The sequence below is a fragment of the Aethina tumida genome, chromosome 6 (genome assembly GCF_024364675.1).
Source record: "Aethina tumida isolate Nest 87 chromosome 6, icAetTumi1.1, whole genome shotgun sequence".
NCBI lineage: Eukaryota > Metazoa > Arthropoda > Insecta > Coleoptera > Nitidulidae > Aethina > Aethina tumida.
Window position 1 is genome coordinate 40,425 of NC_065440.1, and position 20,402 is coordinate 60,826.

The following is a 20,402-nucleotide window of genomic DNA, read 5'->3' on the forward strand; positions in this document are numbered from 1 at the left end:
TTTGTTAATAAAATATTTCTAAAAATTACATCAATTAAGAAAAATACAAGGAGAAATCAGCAAAAAGGCAACAGCACGCGGTATTCCCAAGCGGTCACCCATCCAAGTACTAACCGCGCCCGACGTTGCTTGACTTCAGTGATCGGACGAGAACTGGTATTTTCAACGTGGTATGGCCGTTGCCGACAGTTTTTCATTCTCAAATTGTTCAAGAGCAACGCATATTATCGGTTGGACGTCAATTTTAAGGTTATCAGGATGATTTCAGAGGACCATAAAGTGTGCAGGGTTTTAGTCAGTTTGTCGTAAGTATAATAATTAAAATAAATTATTGTTTTCATTATTATTCATATTGTTGTTATTTTTATTGTTCTTCTTCTTTTTACTATTATTATTATTATTTAATTACTATTATTATTATTTAATTATTATAATTATTATTATTTAATTATTATAATTATTATTATTATTATTATTTAATTATTATTATTTCATTATTATTATTATTATTATTATTATTATTATTATTATTATTATTATTTAATTATTCTTATTACTATTGTTGTTGTTATTATTGTTATTGACATTATTATTAATGACATTAATATTTTCATTATTGTTTTTATTGTTGTTAGTTTCAATAAATTTTCGTCGGTACGTGTGTATCCTCGATTACCTGTTTGCTCAATGAAGCATTCATGCGTAAAAATCTACCTGAAACTGTAACTGCTCACCTATAAATAACGTTCATTACTGCCGTTGATCAGTATATTAGGTATCGTTCAACCATGCCGTTCGTTACGTCGCTATTCCATTACTGCAAAACCATTTTCTTTTTCTATCCGACCGTCTGTGACGATAATGTCGATAACGTCGATAGGAAATCAACTAAACGCACCAGAGAGAATTATAGAGACGACGACGATGTCAATTTTACAAACAGCGGTGTGGTTAAAAAATTAAAATTAACACGAGACATGGGCACATCGACCGAATCGATGTCACCGAACGCTAAAGTAACGACCGTACCTGCTTCAGACGCACCCACTCCGACTCTGTCTGTTTCCCCGGAACCAGTCATCGCTAATAAAATTACAATATCTGAAACATCAACAACAACAACAACAACAACAACAAACACGAGCAACGAAATCGCAATATTCCCTTCGGATTTGACTCCTATTCAGCCGGTTTCTAGCCTAAAGGGAAAACAGGCGGTGGAGACGGTAAGAAAAGAGGAAGTACATATTAAAAAGAATGTCGTCGTTCTCGATTCTTATCGTCCGACACCTAGAAGAAGAATTTTGAAACCAAGCAGACGCATCGTTAGGAAACTATTCGACGATGTATCCGCCGATCTACCGGTGCCGGTTGAAAAAACAACAACAACAACAACAACAACAACAACAACAGTTTCCGTTCCGTTGATAGTGGAACCGACAAAAAGATATTCGTTGGCAGGACCGGTATTAAATTTACGGTATTACAGGACTAATATGTACACAAATTTTCAAAGAAAATAAAATAAATAGATTACAGTTACACGTAATAGTTTTAATTTAATTTAATTAATTAATTTAATTTAATTTAATTTAATTTAATTTAATTTAATTTAATTTAATTTAATTTAATTTAATTTAATTTAATTTAATTTAATTTAATTTAATTTAATTTAATTTAATTTAATTTAATTTAATTTAATTTAATTTAATTTAATTTAATTTAATTTAATTTAATTTAATTTAATTTAATTTAATAATATTAATGAATAATAAATTTTCATATGTAGGTGTCGAATGTGAGCACAGACGGGCGTAAAAGCAAACGCAAGCGTACACGGACAAAATGGGAGATAGTTTATATTTAATAAGAGTCTCTAGCAGTCGACGCTGGGCGGCGGCCGTATGTGGACGTGCGGACGCGCGAGAGATCTGTCTGTCCGTCTACCTACTAACTGAAATCGATATTCGTCGATTTGCAACGGGATGCTTTCGCTTGAAACCCGTTCGGAAACTGACAAAATTAATAATCGATAATTGACAATTGACTGTAATTATAAATAAATAATCTCAAAATGTTGAAATATTGAATTAAGAAACGGTCATCCGAGTTCACCCATTCTCTCACTCACTCGCTCACTCACACACTCATTCATTCATACATTCATTCATCCATCCATTCATTCATTGACATACTCACACAAACCATTTGTGTTGTTGTTGTTTAGGTATAAAAACGTGATGGAGACGAATGTAAATGTTATTTAGACGAATTTTTCGACAAAAAATGGAAGTATGACGCGCATCCACCATTTATCGACTTTTTATATTTTTTTTGTTAATAAAATATTTCTAAAAATTACATCAATTAAGAAAAATACAAGGAGAAATCAGCAAAAAGGCAACAGCACGCGGTATTCCCAAGCGGTCACCCATCCAAGTACTAACCGCGCCCGACGTTGCTTGACTTCAGTGATCGGACGAGAACTGGTATTTTCAACGTGGTATGGCCGTTGCCGACAGTTTTTCATTCTCAAATTGTTCAAGAGCAACGCATATTATCGGTTGGACGTCAATTTTAAGGTTATCAGGATGATTTCAGAGGACCATAAAGTGTGCAGGGTTTTAGTCAGTTTGTCGTAAGTATAATAATTAAAATAAATTATTGTTTTCATTATTATTCATATTGTTGTTATTTTTATTGTTCTTCTTCTTTTTACTATTATTATTATTATTTAATTACTATTATTATTATTTAATTATTATAATTATTATTATTTAATTATTATAATTATTATTATTATTATTATTTAATTATTATTATTTCATTATTATTATTATTATTATTATTATTATTATTATTATTATTATTATTATTATTTAATTATTCTTATTACTATTGTTGTTGTTATTATTGTTATTGACATTATTATTAATGACATTAATATTTTCATTATTGTTTTTATTGTTGTTAGTTTCAATAAATTTTCGTCGGTACGTGTGTATCCTCGATTACCTGTTTGCTCAATGAAGCATTCATGCGTAAAAATCTACCTGAAACTGTAACTGCTCACCTATAAATAACGTTCATTACTGCCGTTGATCAGTATATTAGGTATCGTTCAACCATGCCGTTCGTTACGTCGCTATTCCATTACTGCAAAACCATTTTCTTTTTCTATCCGACCGTCTGTGACGATAATGTCGATAACGTCGATAGGAAATCAACTAAACGCACCAGAGAGAATTATAGAGACGACGACGATGTCAATTTTACAAACAGCGGTGTGGTTAAAAAATTGAAATTAACACGAGACATGGGCACATCGACCGAATCGATGTCACCGAACGCTAAAGTAACGACCGTACCTGCTTCAGACGCACCCACTCCGACTCTGTCTGTTTCCCCGGAACCAGTCATCGCTAATAAAATTACAATATCTGAAACATCAACAACAACAACAACAACAACAACAAACACGAGCAACGAAATCGCAATATTCCCTTCGGATTTGACTCCTATTCAGCCGGTTTCTAGCCTAAAGGGAAAACAGGCGGTGGAGACGGTAAGAAAAGAGGAAGTACATATTAAAAAGAATGTCGTCGTTCTCGATTCTTATCGTCCGACACCTAGAAGAAGAATTTTGAAACCAAGCAGACGCATCGTTAGAAAACTATTCGACGATGTATCCGCCGATCTACCGGTGCCGGTTGAAAAAACAACAACAACAACAACAACAACAACAACAGTTTCCGTTCCGTTGATAGTGGAACCGACAAAAAGATATTCGTTGGCAGGACCGGTATTAAATTTACGGTATTACAGGACTAATATGTACACAAATTTTCAAAGAAAATAAAATAAATAGATTACAGTTACACGTAATAGTTTTAATTTAATTTAAATTAATTTAATTTAATTTAATTTAATTTAATTTAATTTAATTTAATTTAATTTAATTTAATTTAATTTAATTTAATTTAATTTAATTTAATTTAATTTAATTTAATTTAATTTAATTTAATTTAATTTAATTTAATTTAATTTAATTTAATTTAATTTAATTTAATTTAATTAATTTAATTTAATTTAATTTAATTTAATTTAATTTAATTTAATTTAATTTAATTTAATTTAATTTAATTTAATTTAATTTAATTTAATTTAATTTAATTTAATTTAATTTAATTTAATTTAATTTAATTTAATTTAATTTAATTTAATTTAATTTAATTTAATTTAATTTAATTTAATTTAATTTAATTTAATTTAATTTAATTTAATTTAATTTAATTTAATAATAATAATATTAATGAATAATAAATTTTCATATGTAGGTGTCGGTCGAATGTGAGCACAGACGGGCGTAAAAGCAAACGCAAACGTACACGGACAAAATGGGAGATAGTTTATATTTAATAAGAGTCTCTAGCAGTCGACGCTGGGCGGCGGCCGTATGTGGACGTGCGGACGCGCGAGAGATCTGTCTGTCCGTCTACCTACTAACTGAAATCGATATTCGTCGATTTGCAACGGGATGCTTTCGCTTGAAACCCGTTCGGAAACTGACAAAATTAATAATCGATAATTGACAATTGACTGTAATTATAAATAAATAATCTCAAAATGTTGAAATTGAATTAAGAAACGGTCATCCGAGTTCACCCATTCTCTCACTCACTCGCTCACTCACACACTCATTCATTCATACATTCATTCATCCATCCATTCATTCATTGACATACTCACACAAACCATTTGTGTTGTTGTTGTTTAGGTATAAAAACGTGATGGAGACGAATGTAAATGTTATTTAGACGAATTTTTCGACAAAAAATGGAAGTATGACGCGCATCCACCATTTATCGACTTTTTATATTTTTTTTGTTAATAAAATATTTCTAAAAATTACATCAATTAAGAAAAATACAAGGAGAAATCAGCAAAAAGGCAACAGCACGCGGTATTCCCAAGCGGTCACCCATCCAAGTACTAACCGCGCCCGACGTTGCTTGACTTCAGTGATCGGACGAGAACTGGTATTTTCAACGTGGTATGGCCGTTGCCGACAGTTTTTCATTCTCAAATTGTTCAAGAGCAACGCATATTATCGGTTGGACGTCAATTTTAAGGTTATCAGGATGATTTCAGAGGACCATAAAGTGTGCAGGGTTTTAGTCAGTTTGTCGTAAGTATAATAATTAAAATAAATTATTGTTTTCATTATTATTCATATTGTTGTTATTTTTATTGTTCTTCTTCTTTTTACTATTATTATTATTATTTAATTACTATTATTATTATTTAATTATTATAATTATTATTATTTAATTATTATAATTATTATTATTATTATTATTTAATTATTATTATTTCATTATTATTATTATTATTATTATTATTATTATTATTATTATTATTATTATTATTTAATTATTCTTATTACTATTGTTGTTGTTATTATTGTTATTGACATTATTATTAATGACATTAATATTTTCATTATTGTTTTTATTGTTGTTAGTTTCAATAAATTTTCGTCGGTACGTGTGTATCCTCGATTACCTGTTTGCTCAATGAAGCATTCATGCGTAAAAATCTACCTGAAACTGTAACTGCTCACCTATAAATAACGTTCATTACTGCCGTTGATCAGTATATTAGGTATCGTTCAACCATGCCGTTCGTTACGTCGCTATTCCATTACTGCAAAACCATTTTCTTTTTCTATCCGACCGTCTGTGACGATAATGTCGATAACGTCGATAGGAAATCAACTAAACGCACCAGAGAGAATTATAGAGACGACGACGATGTCAATTTTACAAACAGCGGTGTGGTTAAAAAATTAAAATTAACACGAGACATGGGCACATCGACCGAATCGATGTCACCGAACGCTAAAGTAACGACCGTACCTGCTTCAGACGCACCCACTCCGACTCTGTCTGTTTCCCCGGAACCAGTCATCGCTAATAAAATTACAATATCTGAAACATCAACAACAACAACAACAACAACAACAAACACGAGCAACGAAATCGCAATATTCCCTTCGGATTTGACTCCTATTCAGCCGGTTTCTAGCCTAAAGGGAAAACAGGCGGTGGAGACGGTAAGAAAAGAGGAAGTACATATTAAAAAGAATGTCGTCGTTCTCGATTCTTATCGTCCGACACCTAGAAGAAGAATTTTGAAACCAAGCAGACGCATCGTTAGGAAACTATTCGACGATGTATCCGCCGATCTACCGGTGCCGGTTGAAAAAACAACAACAACAACAACAACAACAACAGTTTCCGTTCCGTTGATAGTGGAACCGACAAAAAGATATTCGTTGGCAGGACCGGTATTAAATTTACGGTATTACAGGACTAATATGTACACAAATTTTCAAAGAAAATAAAATAAATAGATTACAGTTACACGTAATAGTTTTAATTTAATTTAAATTAATTTAATTTAATTTAATTTAATTTAATTTAATTTAATTTAATTTAATTTAATTTAATTTAATTTAATTTAATTTAATTTAATTTAATTTAATTTAATTTAATTTAATTTAATTTAATTTAATTTAATTTAATTTAATTTAATTTAATTTAATTTAATTTAATTTAATTTAATTTAATTTAATTTAATTTAATTTAATTTAATAATATTAATGAATAATAAATTTTCATATGTAGGTGTCGAATGTGAGCACAGACGGGCGTAAAAGCAAACGCAAACGTACAGGGACAAAATGGGAGATAGTTTATATTTAATAAGAGTCTCTAGCAGTCGACGCTGGGCGGCGGCCGTATGTGGACGTGCGGACGCGCGAGAGATCTGTCTGTCCGTCTACCTACTAACTGAAATCGATATTCGTCGATTTGCAACGGGATGCTTTCGCTTGAAACCCGTTCGGAAACTGACAAAATTAATAATCGATAATTGACAATTGACTGTAATTATAAATAAATAATCTCAAAATGTTGAAATTGAATTAAGAAACGGTCATCCGAGTTCACCCATTCTCTCACTCACTCGCTCACTCACACACTCATTCATTCATACATTCATTCATCCATCCATTCATTCATTGACATACTCACACAAACCATTTGTGTTGTTGTTGTTTAGGTATAAAAACGTGATGGAGACGAATGTAAATGTTATTTAGACGAATTTTTCGACAAAAAATGGAAGTATGACGCGCATCCACCATTTATCGACTTTTTATATTTTTTTTGTTAATAAAATATTTCTAAAAATTACATCAATTAAGAAAAATACAAGGAGAAATCAGCAAAAAGGCAACAGCACGCGGTATTCCCAAGCGGTCACCCATCCAAGTACTAACCGCGCCCGACGTTGCTTGACTTCAGTGATCGGACGAGAACTGGTATTTTCAACGTGGTATGGCCGTTGCCGACAGTTTTTCATTCTCAAATTGTTCAAGAGCAACGCATATTATCGGTTGGACGTCAATTTTAAGGTTATCAGGATGATTTCAGAGGACCATAAAGTGTGCAGGGTTTTAGTCAGTTTGTCGTAAGTATAATAATTAAAATAAATTATTGTTTTCATTATTATTCATATTGTTGTTATTTTTATTGTTCTTCTTCTTTTTACTATTATTATTATTATTTAATTACTATTATTATTATTTAATTATTATAATTATTATTATTTAATTATTATAATTATTATTATTATTATTATTATTTAATTATTATTATTTCATTATTATTATTATTATTATTATTATTATTATTATTATTATTTAATTATTCTTATTACTATTGTTGTTGTTATTATTGTTATTGACATTATTATTAATGACATTAATATTTTCATTATTGTTTTTATTGTTGTTAGTTTCAATAAATTTTCGTCGGTACGTGTGTATCCTCGATTACCTGTTTGCTCAATGAAGCATTCATGCGTAAAAATCTACCTGAAACTGTAACTGCTCACCTATAAATAACGTTCATTACTGCCGTTGATCAGTATATTAGGTATCGTTCAACCATGCCGTTCGTTACGTCGCTATTCCATTACTGAAAAACCATTTTCTTTTTCTATCCGACCGTCTGTGACGATAATGTCGATAACGTCGATAGGAAATCAACTAAACGCACCAGAGAGAATTATAGAGACGACGACGATGTCAATTTTACAAACAGCGGTGTGGTTAAAAAATTAAAATTAACACGAGACATGGGCACATCGACCGAATCGATGTCACCGAACGCTAAAGTAACGACCGTACCTGCTTCAGACGCACCCACTCCGACTCTGTCTGTTTCCCCGGAACCAGTCATCGCTAATAAAATTACAATATCTGAAACATCAACAACAACAACAACAACAACAACAAACACGAGCAACGAAATCGCAATATTCCCTTCGGATTTGACTCCTATTCAGCCGGTTTCTAGCCTAAAGGGAAAACAGGCGGTGGAGACGGTAAGAAAAGAGGAAGTACATATTAAAAAGAATGTCGTCGTTCTCGATTCTTATCGTCCGACACCTAGAAGAAGAATTTTGAAACCAAGCAGACGCATCGTTAGGAAACTATTCGACGATGTATCCGCCGATCTACCGGTGCCGGTTGAAAAAACAACAACAACAACAACAACAACAACAACAACAGTTTCCGTTCCGTTGATAGTGGAACCGACAAAAAGATATTCGTTGGCAGGACCGGTATTAAATTTACGGTATTACAGGACTAATATGTACACAAATTTTCAAAGAAAATAAAATAAATAGATTACAGTTACACGTAATAGTTTTAATTTAATTTAAATTAATTTAATTTAATTTAATTTAATTTAATTTAATTTAATTTAATTTAATTTAATTTAATTTAATTTAATTTAATTTAATTTAATTTAATTTAATTTAATTTAATTTAATTTAATTTAATTTAATTTAATTTAATTTAATTTAATTTAATTTAATTTAATTTAATTTAATTTAATTTAATTTAATTTAATTTAATTTAATTTAATTTAATTTAATAATATTAATGAATAATAAATTTTCATATGTAGGTGTCGAATGTGAGCACAGACGGGCGTAAAAGCAAACGCAAACGTACACGGACAAAATGGGAGATAGTTTATATTTAATAAGAGTCTCTAGCAGTCGACGCTGGGCGGCGGCCGTATGTGGACGTGCGGACGCGCGAGAGATCTGTCTGTCCGTCTACCTACTAACTGAAATCGATATTCGTCGATTTGCAACGGGATGCTTTCGCTTGAAACCCGTTCGGAAACTGACAAAATTAATAATCGATAATTGACAATTGACTGTAATTATAAATAAATAATCTCAAAATGTTGAAATTGAATTAAGAAACGGTCATCCGAGTTCACCCATTCTCTCACTCACTCGCTCACTCACACACTCATTCATTCATACATTCATTCATCCATCCATTCATTCATTGACATACTCACACAAACCATTTGTGTTGTTGTTGTTTAGGTATAAAAACGTGATGGAGACGAATGTAAATGTTATTTAGACGAATTTTTCGACAAAAAATGGAAGTATGACGCGCATCCACCATTTATCGACTTTTTATATTTTTTTTGTTAATAAAATATTTCTAAAAATTACATCAATTAAGAAAAATACAAGGAGAAATCAGCAAAAAGGCAACAGCACGCGGTATTCCCAAGCGGTCACCCATCCAAGTACTAACCGCGCCCGACGTTGCTTGACTTCAGTGATCGGACGAGAACTGGTATTTTCAACGTGGTATGGCCGTTGCCGACAGTTTTTCATTCTCAAATTGTTCAAGAGCAACGCATATTATCGGTTGGACGTCAATTTTAAGGTTATCAGGATGATTTCAGAGGACCATAAAGTGTGCAGGGTTTTAGTCAGTTTGTCGTAAGTATAATAATTAAAATAAATTATTGTTTTCATTATTATTCATATTGTTGTTATTTTTATTGTTCTTCTTCTTTTTACTATTATTATTATTATTTAATTACTATTATTATTATTTAATTATTATAATTATTATTATTTAATTATTATAATTATTATTATTATTATTATTTAATTATTATTATTTCATTATTATTATTATTATTATTATTATTATTATTATTATTATTATTATTTAATTATTCTTATTACTATTGTTGTTGTTATTATTGTTATTGACATTATTATTAATGACATTAATATTTTCATTATTGTTTTTATTGTTGTTAGTTTCAATAAATTTTCGTCGGTACGTGTGTATCCTCGATTACCTGTTTGCTCAATGAAGCATTCATGCGTAAAAATCTACCTGAAACTGTAACTGCTCACCTATAAATAACGTTCATTACTGCCGTTGATCAGTATATTAGGTATCGTTCAACCATGCCGTTCGTTACGTCGCTATTCCATTACTGCAAAACCATTTTCTTTTTCTATCCGACCGTCTGTGACGATAATGTCGATAACGTCGATAGGAAATCAACTAAACGCACCAGAGAGAATTATAGAGACGACGACGATGTCAATTTTACAAACAGCGGTGTGGTTAAAAAATTAAAATTAACACGAGACATGGGCACATCGACCGAATCGATGTCACCGAACGCTAAAGTAACGACCGTACCTGCTTCAGACGCACCCACTCCGACTCTGTCTGTTTCCCCGGAACCAGTCATCGCTAATAAAATTACAATATCTGAAACATCAACAACAACAACAACAACAACAACAAACACGAGCAACGAAATCGCAATATTCCCTTCGGATTTGACTCCTATTCAGCCGGTTTCTAGCCTAAAGGGAAAACAGGCGGTGGAGACGGTAAGAAAAGAGGAAGTACATATTAAAAAGAATGTCGTCGTTCTCGATTCTTATCGTCCGACACCTAGAAGAAGAATTTTGAAACCAAGCAGACGCATCGTTAGGAAACTATTCGACGATGTATCCGCCGATCTACCGGTGCCGGTTGAAAAAACAACAACAACAACAACAACAACAACAGTTTCCGTTCCGTTGATAGTGGAACCGACAAAAAGATATTCGTTGGCAGGACCGGTATTAAATTTACGGTATTACAGGACTAATATGTACACAAATTTTCAAAGAAAATAAAATAAATAGATTACAGTTACACGTAATAGTTTTAATTTAATTTAAATTAATTTAATTTAATTTAATTTAATTTAATTTAATTTAATTTAATTTAATTTAATTTAATTTAATTTAATTTAATTTAATTTAATTTAATTTAATTTAATTTAATTTAATTTAATTTAATTTAATTTAATTTAATTTAATTTAATAATATTAATGAATAATAAATTTTCATATGTAGGTGTCGAATGTGAGCACAGACGGGCGTAAAAGCAAACGCAAACGTACAGGGACAAAATGGGAGATAGTTTATATTTAATAAGAGTCTCTAGCAGTCGACGCTGGGCGGCGGCCGTATGTGGACGTGCGGACGCGCGAGAGATCTGTCTGTCCGTCTACCTACTAACTGAAATCGATATTCGTCGATTTGCAACGGGATGCTTTCGCTTGAAACCCGTTCGGAAACTGACAAAATTAATAATCGATAATTGACAATTGACTGTAATTATAAATAAATAATCTCAAAATGTTGAAATTGAATTAAGAAACGGTCATCCGAGTTCACCCATTCTCTCACTCACTCGCTCACTCACACACTCATTCATTCATACATTCATTCATCCATCCATTCATTCATTGACATACTCACACAAACCATTTGTGTTGTTGTTGTTTAGGTATAAAAACGTGATGGAGACGAATGTAAATGTTATTTAGACGAATTTTTCGACAAAAAATGGAAGTATGACGCGCATCCACCATTTATCGACTTTTTATATTTTTTTTGTTAATAAAATATTTCTAAAAATTACATCAATTAAGAAAAATACAAGGAGAAATCAGCAAAAAGGCAACAGCACGCGGTATTCCCAAGCGGTCACCCATCCAAGTACTAACCGCGCCCGACGTTGCTTGACTTCAGTGATCGGACGAGAACTGGTATTTTCAACGTGGTATGGCCGTTGCCGACAGTTTTTCATTCTCAAATTGTTCAAGAGCAACGCATATTATCGGTTGGACGTCAATTTTAAGGTTATCAGGATGATTTCAGAGGACCATAAAGTGTGCAGGGTTTTAGTCAGTTTGTCGTAAGTATAATAATTAAAATAAATTATTGTTTTCATTATTATTCATATTGTTGTTATTTTTATTGTTCTTCTTCTTTTTACTATTATTATTATTATTTAATTACTATTATTATTATTTAATTATTATAATTATTATTATTTAATTATTATAATTATTATTATTATTATTATTTAATTATTATTATTTCATTATTATTATTATTATTATTATTATTATTATTATTATTATTATTATTATTATTATTATTATTTAATTATTCTTATTACTATTGTTGTTGTTATTATTGTTATTGACATTATTATTAATGACATTAATATTTTCATTATTGTTTTTATTGTTGTTAGTTTCAATAAATTTTCGTCGGTACGTGTGTATCCTCGATTACCTGTTTGCTCAATGAAGCATTCATGCGTAAAAATCTACCTGAAACTGTAACTGCTCACCTATAAATAACGTTCATTACTGCCGTTGATCAGTATATTAGGTATCGTTCAACCATGCCGTTCGTTACGTCGCTATTCCATTACTGCAAAACCATTTTCTTTTTCTATCCGACCGTCTGTGACGATAATGTCGATAACGTCGATAGGAAATCAACTAAACGCACCAGAGAGAATTATAGAGACGACGACGATGTCAATTTTACAAACAGCGGTGTGGTTAAAAAATTAAAATTAACACGAGACATGGGCACATCGACCGAATCGATGTCACCGAACGCTAAAGTAACGACCGTACCTGCTTCAGACGCACCCACTCCGACTCTGTCTGTTTCCCCGGAACCAGTCATCGCTAATAAAATTACAATATCTGAAACATCAACAACAACAACAACAACAACAACAAACACGAGCAACGAAATCGCAATATTCCCTTCGGATTTGACTCCTATTCAGCCGGTTTCTAGCCTAAAGGGAAAACAGGCGGTGGAGACGGTAAGAAAAGAGGAAGTACATATTAAAAAGAATGTCGTCGTTCTCGATTCTTATCGTCCGACACCTAGAAGAAGAATTTTGAAACCAAGCAGACGCATCGTTAGGAAACTATTCGACGATGTATCCGCCGATCTACCGGTGCCGGTTGAAAAAACAACAACAACAACAACAACAACAACAACAGTTTCCGTTCCGTTGATAGTGGAACCGACAAAAAGATATTCGTTGGCAGGACCGGTATTAAATTTACGGTATTACAGGACTAATATGTACACAAATTTTCAAAGAAAATAAAATAAATAGATTACAGTTACACGTAATAGTTTTAATTTAATTTAAATTAATTTAATTTAATTTAATTTAATTTAATTTAATTTAATTTAATTTAATTTAATTTAATTTAATTTAATTTAATTTAATTTAATTTAATTTAATTTAATTTAATTTAATTTAATTTAATTTAATTTAATTTAATTTAATTTAATTTAATTTAATTTAATTTAATTTAATTTAATTTAATTTAATTTAATTTAATAATATTAATGAATAATAAATTTTCATATGTAGGTGTCGAATGTGAGCACAGACGGGCGTAAAAGCAAACGCAAGCGTACACGGACAAAATGGGAGATAGTTTATATTTAATAAGAGTCTCTAGCAGTCGACGCTGGGCGGCGGCCGTATGTGGACGTGCGGACGCGCGAGAGATCTGTCTGTCCGTCTACCTACTAACTGAAATCGATATTCGTCGATTTGCAACGGGATGCTTTCGCTTGAAACCCGTTCGGAAACTGACAAAATTAATAATCGATAATTGACAATTGACTGTAATTATAAATAAATAATCTCAAAATGTTGAAATTGAATTAAGAAACGGTCATCCGAGTTCACCCATTCTCTCACTCACTCGCTCACTCACACACTCATTCATTCATACATTCATTCATCCATCCATTCATTCATTGACATACTCACACAAACCATTTGTGTTGTTGTTGTTTAGGTATAAAAACGTGATGGAGACGAATGTAAATGTTATTTAGACGAATTTTTCGACAAAAAATGGAAGTATGACGCGCATCCACCATTTATCGACTTTTTATATTTTTTTTGTTAATAAAATATTTCTAAAAATTACATCAATTAAGAAAAATACAAGGAGAAATCAGCAAAAAGGCAACAGCACGCGGTATTCCCAAGCGGTCACCCATCCAAGTACTAACCGCGCCCGACGTTGCTTGACTTCAGTGATCGGACGAGAACTGGTATTTTCAACGTGGTATGGCCGTTGCCGACAGTTTTTCATTCTCAAATTGTTCAAGAGCAACGCATATTATCGGTTGGACGTCAATTTTAAGGTTATCAGGATGATTTCAGAGGACCATAAAGTGTGCAGGGTTTTAGTCAGTTTGTCGTAAGTATAATAATTAAAATAAATTATTGTTTTCATTATTATTCATATTGTTGTTATTTTTATTGTTCTTCTTCTTTTTACTATTATTATTATTATTTAATTACTATTATTATTATTTAATTATTATAATTATTATTATTTAATTATTATAATTATTATTATTATTATTATTTAATTATTATTATTTCATTATTATTATTATTATTATTATTATTATTATTATTATTATTATTTAATTATTCTTATTACTATTGTTGTTGTTATTATTGTTATTGACATTATTATTAATGACATTAATATTTTCATTATTGTTTTTATTGTTGTTAGTTTCAATAAATTTTCGTCGGTACGTGTGTATCCTCGATTACCTGTTTGCTCAATGAAGCATTCATGCGTAAAAATCTACCTGAAACTGTAACTGCTCACCTATAAATAACGTTCATTACTGCCGTTGATCAGTATATTAGGTATCGTTCAACCATGCCGTTCGTTACGTCGCTATTCCATTACTGCAAAACCATTTTCTTTTTCTATCCGACCGTCTGTGACGATAATGTCGATAACGTCGATAGGAAATCAACTAAACGCACCAGAGAGAATTATAGAGACGACGACGATGTCAATTTTACAAACAGCGGTGTGGTTAAAAAATTAAAATTAACACGAGACATGGGCACATCGACCGAATCGATGTCACCGAACGCTAAAGTAACGACCGTACCTGCTTCAGACGCACCCACTCCGACTCTGTCTGTTTCCCCGGAACCAGTCATCGCTAATAAAATTACAATATCTGAAACATCAACAACAACAACAACAACAACAACAAACACGAGCAACGAAATCGCAATATTCCCTTCGGATTTGACTCCTATTCAGCCGGTTTCTAGCCTAAAGGGAAAACAGGCGGTGGAGACGGTAAGAAAAGAGGAAGTACATATTAAAAAGAATGTCGTCGTTCTCGATTCTTATCGTCCGACACCTAGAAGAAGAATTTTGAAACCAAGCAGACGCATCGTTAGGAAACTATTCGACGATGTATCCGCCGATCTACCGGTGCCGGTTGAAAAAACAACAACAACAACAACAACAACAACAGTTTCCGTTCCGTTGATAGTGGAACCGACAAAAAGATATTCGTTGGCAGGACCGGTATTAAATTTACGGTATTACAGGACTAATATGTACACAAATTTTCAAAGAAAATAAAATAAATAGATTACAGTTACACGTAATAGTTTTAATTTAATTTAAATTAATTTAATTTAATTTAATTTAATTTAATTTAATTTAATTTAATTTAATTTAATTTAATTTAATTTAATTTAATTTAATTTAATTTAATTTAATTTAATTTAATTTAATTTAATTTAATTTAATTTAATTTAATTTAATTTAATTTAATAATATTAATGAATAATAAATTTTCATATGTAGGTGTCGAATGTGAGCACAGACGGGCGTAAAAGCAAACGCAAACGTACAGGGACAAAATGGGAGATAGTTTATATTTAATAAGAGTCTCTAGCAGTCGACGCTGGGCGGCGGCCGTATGTGGACGTGCGGACGCGCGAGAGATCTGTCTGTCCGTCTACCTACTAACTGAAATCGATATTCGTCGATTTGCAACGGGATGCTTTCGCTTGAAACCCGTTCGGAAACTGACAAAATTAATAATCGATAATTGACAATTGACTGTAATTATAAATAAATAATCTCAAAATGTTGAAATTGAATTAAGAAACGGTCATCCGAGTTCACCCATTCTCTCACTCACTCGCTCACTCACACACTCATTCATTCATACATTCATTCATCCATCCATTCATTCATTGACATACTCACACAAACCATTTGTGTTGTTGTTGTTTAGGTATAAAAACGTGATGGAGACGAATGTAAATGTTATTTAGACGAATTTTTCGACAAAAAATGGAAGTATGACGCGCATCCACCATTTATCGACTTTTTATATTTTTTTTGTTAATAAAATATTTCTAAAAATTACATCAATTAAGAAAAATACAAGGAGAAATCAGCAAAAAGGCAACAGCACGCGGTATTCCCAAGCGGTCACCCATCCAAGTACTAACCGCGCCCGACGTTGCTTGACTTCAGTGATCGGACGAGAACTGGTATTTTCAACGTGGTATGGCCGTTGCCGACAGTTTTTCATTCTCAAATTGTTCAAGAGCAACGCATATTATCGGTTGGACGTCAATTTTAAGGTTATCAGGATGATTTCAGAGGACCATAAAGTGTGCAGGGTTTTAGTCAGTTTGTCGTAAGTATAATAATTAAAATAAATTATTGTTTTCATTATTATTCATATTGTTGTTATTTTTATTGTTCTTCTTCTTTTTACTATTATTATTATTATTTAATTACTATTATTATTATTTAATTATTATAATTATTATTATTTAATTATTATAATTATTATTATTATTATTATTTAATTATTATTATTTCATTATTATTATTATTATTATTATTATTATTATTATTATTATTATTATTATTATTATTATTATTATTTAATTATTCTTATTACTATTGTTGTTGTTATTATTGTTATTGACATTATTATTAATGACATTAATATTTTCATTATTGTTTTTATTGTTGTTAGTTTCAATAAATTTTCGTCGGTACGTGTGTATCCTCGATTACCTGTTTGCTCAATGAAGCATTCATGCGTAAAAATCTACCTGAAACTGTAACTGCTCACCTATAAATAACGTTCATTACTGCCGTTGATCAGTATATTAGGTATCGTTCAACCATGCCGTTCGTTACGTCGCTATTCCATTACTGCAAAACCATTTTCTTTTTCTATCCGACCGTCTGTGACGATAATGTCGATAACGTCGATAGGAAATCAACTAAACGCACCAGAGAGAATTATAGAGACGACGACGATGTCAATTTTACAAACAGCGGTGTGGTTAAAAAATTAAAATTAACACGAGACATGGGCACATCGACCGAATCGATGTCACCGAACGCTAAAGTAACGACCGTACCTGCTTCAGACGCACCCACTCCGACTCTGTCTGTTTCCCCGGAACCAGTCATCGCTAATAAAATTACAATATCTGAAACATCAACAACAACAACAACAACAACAACAAACACGAGCAACGAAATCGCAATATTCCCTTCGGATTTGACTCCTATTCAGCCGGTTTCTAGCCTAAAGGGAAAACAGGCGGTGGAGACGGTAAGAAAAGAGGAAGTACATATTAAAAAGAATGTCGTCGTTCTCGATTCTTATCGTCCGACACCTAGAAGAAGAATTTTGAAACCAAGCAGACGCATCGTTAGGAAACTATTCGACGATGTATCCGCCGATCTACCGGTGCCGGTTGAAAAAACAACAACAACAACAACAACAACAACAACAGTTTCCGTTCCGTTGATAGTGGAACCGACAAAAAGATATTCGTTGGCAGGACCGGTATTAAATTTACGGTATTACAGGACTAATATGTACACAAATTTTCAAAGAAAATAAAATAAATAGATTACAGTTACACGTAATAGTTTTAATTTAATTTAAATTAATTTAATTTAATTTAATTTAATTTAATTTAATTTAATTTAATTTAATTTAATTTAATTTAATTTAATTTAATTTAATTTAATTTAATTTAATTTAATTTAATTTAATTTAATTTAATTTAATTTAATTTAATTTAATTTAATTTAATTTAATTTAATTTAATTTAATTTAATTTAATTTAATTTAATTTAATAATATTAATGAATAATAAATTTTCATATGTAGGTGTCGAATGTGAGCACAGACGGGCGTAAAAGCAAACGCAAGCGTACACGGACAAAATGGGAGATAGTTTATATTTAATAAGAGTCTCTAGCAGTCGACGCTGGGCGGCGGCCGTATGTGGACGTGCGGACGCGCGAGAGATCTGTCTGTCCGTCTACCTACTAACTGAAATCGATATTCGTCGATTTGCAACGGGATGCTTTCGCTTGAAACCCGTTCGGAAACTGACAAAATTAATAATCGATAATTGACAATTGACTGTAATTATAAATAAATAATCTCAAAATGTTGAAATTGAATTAAGAAACGGTCATCCGAGTTCACCCATTCTCTCACTCACTCGCTCACTCACACACTCATTCATTCATACATTCATTCATCCATCCATTCATTCATTGACATACTCACACAAACCATTTGTGTTGTTGTTGTTTAGGTATAAAAACGTGATGGAGACGAATGTAAATGTTATTTAGACGAATTTTTCGACAAAAAATGGAAGTATGACGCGCATCCACCATTTATCGACTTTTTATATTTTTTTTGTTAATAAAATATTTCTAAAAATTACATCAATTAAGAAAAATACAAGGAGAAATCAGCAAAAAGGCAACAGCACGCGGTATTCCCAAGCGGTCACCCATCCAAGTACTAACCGCGCCCGACGTTGCTTGACTTCAGTGATCGGACGAGAACTGGTATTTTCAACGTGGTATGGCCGTTGCCGACAGTTTTTCATTCTCAAATTGTTCAAGAGCAACGCATATTATCGGTTGGACGTCAATTTTAAGGTTATCAGGATGATTTCAGAGGACCATAAAGTGTGCAGGGTTTTAGTCAGTTTGTCGTAAGTATAATAATTAAAATAAATTATTGTTTTCATTATTATTCATATTGTTGTTATTTTTATTGTTCTTCTTCTTTTTACTATTATTATTATTATTTAATTACTATTATTATTATTTAATTATTATAATTATTATTATTTAATTATTATAATTATTATTATTATTATTATTTAATTATTATTATTTCATTATTATTATTATTATTATTATTATTATTATTATTATTATTATTATTTAATTATTCTTATTACTATTGTTGTTGTTATTATTGTTATTGACATTATTATTAATGACATTAATATTTTCATTATTGTTTTTATTGTTGTTAGTTTCAATAAATTTTCGTCGGTACGTGTGTATCCTCGATTACCTGTTTGCTCAATGAAGCATTCATGCGTAAAAATCTACCTGAAACTGTAACTGCTCACCTATAAATAACGTTCATTACTGCCGTTGATCAGTATATTAGGTATCGTTCAACCATGCCGTTCGTTACGTCGCTATTCCATTACTGCAAAACCATTTTCTTTTTCTATCCGACCGTCTGTGACGATAATGTCGATAACGTCGATAGGAAATCAACTAAACGCACCAGAGAGAATTATAGAGACGACGACGATGTCAATTTTACAAACAGCGGTGTGGTTAAAAAATTAAAATTAACACGAGACATGGGCACATCGACCGAATCGATGTCACCGAACGCTAAAGTAACGACCGTACCTGCTTCAGACGCACCCACTCCGACTCTGTCTGTTTCCCCGGAACCAGTCATCGCTAATAAAATTACAATATCTGAAACATCAACAACAACAACAACAACAACAACAAACACGAGCAACGAAATCGCAATATTCCCTTCGGATTTGACTCCTATTCAGCCGGTTTCTAGCCTAAAGGGAAAACAGGCGGTGGAGACGGTAAGAAAAGAGGAAGTACATATTAAAAAGAATGTCGTCGTTCTCGATTCTTATCGTCCGACACCTAGAAGAAGAATTTTGAAACCAAGCAGACGCATCGTTAGGAAACTATTCGACGATGTATCCGCCGATCTACCGGTGCCGGTTGAAAAAACAACAACAACAACAACAACAACAACAGTTTCCGTTCCGTTGATAGTGGAACCGACAAAAAGATATTCGTTGGCAGGACCGGTATTAAATTTACGGTATTACAGGACTAATATGTACACAAATTTTCAAAGAAAATAAAATAAATAGATTACAGTTACACGTAATAGT

The 20,402-nt window shown here is 31.5% G+C and overlaps 9 non-coding genes across 9 annotated transcripts; all 9 read right to left on the minus strand.

The window, feature by feature from the left end:
* Positions 1 to 65: 65 nt before the first annotated feature.
* LOC126266118 (5S ribosomal RNA) lies at positions 66 to 184 on the minus strand. Its single transcript, XR_007548593.1, has one exon. It is a non-coding gene; the product is annotated as a 5S ribosomal RNA (ribosomal RNA).
* Positions 185 to 2,398: 2,214 nt separating this feature from the next.
* Positions 2,399 to 2,517, minus strand: LOC126266120 (5S ribosomal RNA). Its single transcript, XR_007548595.1, has one exon. It is a non-coding gene; the product is annotated as a 5S ribosomal RNA (ribosomal RNA).
* A 2,431-nt stretch (positions 2,518 to 4,948) lies between these two features.
* LOC126266121 (5S ribosomal RNA) lies at positions 4,949 to 5,067 on the minus strand. Its single transcript, XR_007548596.1, has one exon. It is a non-coding gene; the product is annotated as a 5S ribosomal RNA (ribosomal RNA).
* A 2,229-nt stretch (positions 5,068 to 7,296) lies between these two features.
* On the minus strand, positions 7,297 to 7,415 carry LOC126266122 (5S ribosomal RNA). Its single transcript, XR_007548597.1, has one exon. It is a non-coding gene; the product is annotated as a 5S ribosomal RNA (ribosomal RNA).
* Positions 7,416 to 9,651: 2,236 nt separating this feature from the next.
* On the minus strand, positions 9,652 to 9,770 carry LOC126266123 (5S ribosomal RNA). Its single transcript, XR_007548598.1, has one exon. It is a non-coding gene; the product is annotated as a 5S ribosomal RNA (ribosomal RNA).
* Positions 9,771 to 11,933: 2,163 nt separating this feature from the next.
* On the minus strand, positions 11,934 to 12,052 carry LOC126266124 (5S ribosomal RNA). Its single transcript, XR_007548599.1, has one exon. It is a non-coding gene; the product is annotated as a 5S ribosomal RNA (ribosomal RNA).
* Positions 12,053 to 14,283: 2,231 nt separating this feature from the next.
* LOC126266125 (5S ribosomal RNA) lies at positions 14,284 to 14,402 on the minus strand. The gene has a single exon (XR_007548600.1). It is a non-coding gene; the product is annotated as a 5S ribosomal RNA (ribosomal RNA).
* A 2,165-nt stretch (positions 14,403 to 16,567) lies between these two features.
* Positions 16,568 to 16,686, minus strand: LOC126266126 (5S ribosomal RNA). The gene has a single exon (XR_007548601.1). It is a non-coding gene; the product is annotated as a 5S ribosomal RNA (ribosomal RNA).
* A 2,234-nt stretch (positions 16,687 to 18,920) lies between these two features.
* LOC126266127 (5S ribosomal RNA) lies at positions 18,921 to 19,039 on the minus strand. Its single transcript, XR_007548602.1, has one exon. It is a non-coding gene; the product is annotated as a 5S ribosomal RNA (ribosomal RNA).
* Positions 19,040 to 20,402: the final 1,363 nt, after the last annotated feature.